Source organism: Pygoscelis adeliae, unplaced genomic scaffold (genome assembly GCF_000699105.1).
Source record: "Pygoscelis adeliae isolate BGI_AS28 unplaced genomic scaffold, ASM69910v1 Scaffold284, whole genome shotgun sequence".
Lineage (NCBI taxonomy): Eukaryota > Metazoa > Chordata > Aves > Sphenisciformes > Spheniscidae > Pygoscelis > Pygoscelis adeliae.
In genome coordinates this window covers 259,633-264,712 of record NW_008824671.1, presented here as the reverse complement: position 1 = coordinate 264,712, position 5,080 = coordinate 259,633, and positions in this window count along the sequence as shown.

Sequence of the window (5,080 nt, the reverse complement as noted above, 5' to 3'; positions counted from 1 at the left end):
ACCTGTGCTGGCTGGCCGTCATCCCCTGGTTGTCCCGCACATGCCTTGTGAGCGCCCTCAACATGAACCACTCCATAATGTTCCCCGGCACCGAGGTCAGGTAGGTACGCTTACTCTTATCACGCATCCTTCTTTTGCCAAATCCACCACATTCTCACTTTAGCTGAAAATGAAGTCTCTCCCTCTCCCACCTCACAGCATCATGAACAACCTGATCTTTTACATGTATCTTTTGTTGCTAACCAGTCCTCCCCCGCCTCCATTTACTCTTATTTTCCTTTAATATTTTGGGTTGGATTTTTTTCAGTGCAGTCTTTTTCCTTTTGCCAGGAACGCAGACCGACGATTGTACCAGCAATTTGACTAAGAAGCAACTCCAACTGTCCTTCACATCCGTATAGTCCACTTCTAGTCTAGCCGGTTTCCCTGAATAGTTCCTCCAGTTCCATCAAGCCACCCAGCTGACACCAAGCACTCAAAGCATGTTTGAGTGCATCTTTTGATGGCAGTGCCACTTTAAGCAACCCCAAGCTCAGCTGTTTGATCCCACCCTTTAACTGCCCCTTCAGCAGTGCTGGTATGTGTATCCCCATGGGACTACATGGAAAACAGATCCAAGAACTGATCCATGTTTAAAGTAACCACTGGTGAGGTTTATCTTTCATTTAAGTAAGTCCTACCAACAGTTTTATCAGCAAAAATAAGATGATGGTGGAGGGTTGGTGTAAGATGCTGGAGATTAGAACATTTATAGCGACACCATCACCTAAAACCATATCCAGAACTCACCTTTGGAGTCTTATTTATGTCTACAATGACATTCGATTATTATTTTTTTTAGGACCTGAATATCTAAAATCCTCTCAAAAACATTTTTGAAGCCATATGACACATCATGTCATTTTAATAACCTATTAAGCTTTCACACAGATATGAGTGCCGACAGCATGAAAGTGCAGCCGTTGTACGGAATTTCTTGTTCAGCTAGCTCCAATAAGGAGCAGGAGATGGACAGGCCTCGGCTGACAGCACAGCTCCAGCAGCACTGGCCAGCAGGAGAGACAACCCCACTCTACCACGTATACTACAAAAGACAAACATTTCCAAGCAAAAACATTTCATCCTTGTTCATATTAGGGCATCACACCTCTTTTCCTCCTTTGGTCTGTGCAACAAAAAGTTTGCTTAAGATTAGATGATGCTCACCTGCACTGAGCAAAGGGGTGAAAAGGCTCAGCTCTCCCATTCAAACAACTCCCTACCCCACACCGACACAGAGCACTGCCGCCAACGCTCCTGCACAGGGACACCTTTCTTTTGCTGCGTTCAACACCCAGCAGCTACGAGACTGTCACCGAGTTATTCTTTGCAGAAGGAGTGTTTCACAAATTACGTCAGGCTGCCTTAATCTCACCAATTAAACAAAAAGTCTGCCCTTTCCCTTTTTATTCTTTCTTGGGTATGACCAGCTTGCGTTATTCCCTCTCCCAAACCCAGAATGTATACCAACAAAGGAACTGGGAAATCAGATTCCACACAGTGGATATTAGAGCTGTTCTTCTGTAAGGTCAGTATTTGTGATATGAACGTGGATAGGCCAAATTCAGGGCAAACATTCCTTCATCAAGGCCCCCAGCAGTCCAACAGCACGCGAGGCTCAAACCTGCCCAGCTGAGCGTGCTCTACACTGAGACCGGGAGGAAAGCACAAAGCTTCAAAACAAGACTCCATCTTGCGCTGCATCTCTTGCACTGCCTTTGAGAATTACTGTGTTTAAGTAACATAAGATACAAACCAGGACAGCCAGAATGCTCCCTAGGAACTGTCACAGCAATGGAGACACCGCTGCCCAGGAATAAAACAACCGGTGCAAGTCCTTATAAGCCAGCTGAGTGATTGAACAAGGCAAAGACATCAAAGTGTGTCACACCCCAAAGCTTAACTTTGCCTTGTTCAGAAAAGAAGCACTTAAGACACTCGGGCAAGGCTTCAATATGTTTTATCTAAGCTAGCACAAGCAGCCAGGATGTCTATCCTGGAATCCAGTGACAGGGGTGGGGGGAGTAGGGCCCAGCGGTGCACCCCAGGCAATCGTGCTGTGTGCCATGGCATACGCGGTCAGTCACTGCCATTTCACTAGAATCAGAGGCCTCCTTGAAGATGAATTGTCTTCCTTCCTCCATCCCTGCAGTAAGAAAGGATTAAAACATTAAGGCCCATGAAATATGGTAAAAACAGAAAAGGGAAAAAAAACGTAGTAAAGGTGGCTTAAACCAAAATGAAAATAATTTCAGAAGTCACTGACTCCCAAAGAAGTGACAGCATTTTGTTTCACAGGGAGAAGTGAATGGTAGGTGCTCCCTGAAAAGCAGTGATATTGTGCATTACAGGACCACTGTTGAGAAATATTAAGATACAATATATAGATGTGGCCGTTTTCTAGAGTTATTTCAAGAGAAACTTTAGAAAAATTTGGATGTTAAATTTTTACCCAGCCGGAGATTAATTTTCTTAAACTTCCATCACTTACTCATCACATTACTGTACTATTGTTAACAATACCTTATAACGATAAAGTTTTAAATAAACTTGGATTTTTAAGGATATACATCTTTGTATTAATTACTTCTATACTGCGTAGGCATGTGGAATAGCATATACGTGCATATAAGAGCAGATACACAACTCTAATACATATAATTAACAGATAGTTATGTATTCTAAACAAACTATCTATAAATACAGTCTACATACATTTTAATACGCACATACACACACAGGTATTATATGTGTGTGTATACACACGTATAAATGTATATGTATACTGTGTCTCTTGAAAGATGCAAAGCAGAAGGAACAATCTGGGACAGAAAGGTGAAGTAGGATATATGGTCACAAAAATGTTTCATCCCAAGTTTTGCAAGTCTGGTTTGACTGAGACCAAAACCATTTGTGCCACGCCTCTAGAGAGGCACACAAGCTTACTTACCATAGCCGTTTGTAGGCTGCAATACAGCCTTGAAATCCTGAAAGTGCGAGTGCATGCTCCTTCCATGATACCTGAGCTGGAGCCTACTGAAGTCTGAGAAGGAAGCAGCTCAGCACTGTTTACACTGACTCAACACTGCTCCTAAGCCAAACAATTTCTGCTTTGCTCTCCTTTATGATCTTTCTTTGTAGCATGCACGGGCTGGACTTGGGGGCAGAATCTGTTCCAACACATTCAAACAGAATTTCAGTTAAAGTAAGTTTAAGAGGTCCACTGATATCTACTCAAAGAATACAGGAAGCCCCAAACTCATTTTTATTAAACTCAGTGAAGTTCCTTGAAAATTCTAGTTTAAGTTGAGAACATGCTCTTTAATAAGTGCTCCAGCTACAGCTCTGCAGAGAGAAGTCAATCCATTTTGAAAAGTTCAACATTTAAAGTATTATATACTATACTTATAATTCAAACAAATAAAATCTGTACTTTAACTGTGATAAATTTTATTTAAATTAATTTTGTTGCAAAGAAAAAATATTTGCCAGTGAGATGTTAGTAGAAGTTCTGTCCTGACAAACTGGATTCAGATTCCCATTTTGTTAAATTCACTGCTTCTATACATAAATACTTTAAAAAAAAAGAAAAAAAAAAGAAATTACGTCACAGTGCAGAGTGAAACATCACTATTTATTCACTGCCATTCAACTGCACTGATAACACACACACCCCCAAAAAGTTACCCCAAACATTCCACTTTTCCTTCCAGTCTCCTGCTGTCAGCAAGTGATGAAAACAGAAGACAGGTTAAGGAAAAGAAGGGTAGCTTCAAAAATCAGGAAGCAAAAGGAGAGGAGATATTACGGGAATAGGCAGGGCCCTTCTGACATCCAACTACTGTGCGTGCTGGGGAAGCACGAGGGGAATGAAGAAGGGATGGTGCCAAGCTTAACATGCTTTCCTTAAATAGCTTCTCTTGCTGCCACTGCTGGAGACAAAATCCTGAGCTAAATGCACCATTAACATGACCCAGGAGGACATTCCTTATACTAATATTTTTCCATGTTTCTTCTTTTTAAAGGTAGGAGATACAGAGAAAAATATAAAGACAGGATGAAATTTTTTCCACCTTGTTTCCTGACATACCAGCGAGATGGAAATCAGTGCAGTTTAACATCTTATTTTTTTCTTTTCTTCCCCCCCCCCCCAGTATTCTGGAAATAAAGAGGGTGAAATTTAACAGTAGGATACCCCAACAGTCCCCACAGCAGAGCAAGTGGGGGAAGAGTCTAAATCCAGGGAATCTACTGGGAATTCTGCAAAAACAGAATCTCCACCTGGGGGTTAATGGGTCTACACTATTCTTTTTGTTTTGCTTTCGAAAACAGCCATTTCCGAGAGGGCCCCATACTTTACATGGCCATATTTTGTGATTAAGCTTTTTGGTAGTTAATACACATTCTCCCTCATGATTTTTCATAGAAGAAAAACCTGGAAAATACAATGGTGGTCAGAATGAACCTGTGCGAAGTGAATCACACGGGACTAACATCTGGTGGGAGTAAGAATGTAGAAGTTGCCCCAGCTCCATCCGAAGGAAAACCCAGGAAAAGGTCTAAAATTCTGCACTGGTGATTAAGCACTACTGATTACAGTGGATGCTGCACACTCATTAATCCATTGTTATACTGATAGTAACAGAAAACGCTCATTTCTGCTCTTTACCAATTTAGCATAACAAGAAAAAATTGCAGTGGAAAACTAGTTTTCCACTGCATCGAGATGCCTGAGCCGACACAACATCGCCATCCGTTCCATGTTCTCATACGTGAGACGCTTTTTTTTCTTATGTTACATCCCTTTTCACAGGTAAGTCATTAAGATAAGAGAATAATCAGAGCCAATGCCTCAAAGGTATGATAAATTAGACCAGCTCTGAAAGAGATGGATAATCGCTGCAACTAAAGAATGCAGCAAGGCACCTGCTGAAACTCAGTAGGAGCCAACTTCAATTTATCAAAACTTTAAAAATTTATGTTGGTGAAAAAGGGAGTAACACTTGACTACAGTCTGTTCAGAGCCAACAGCAGTATACGG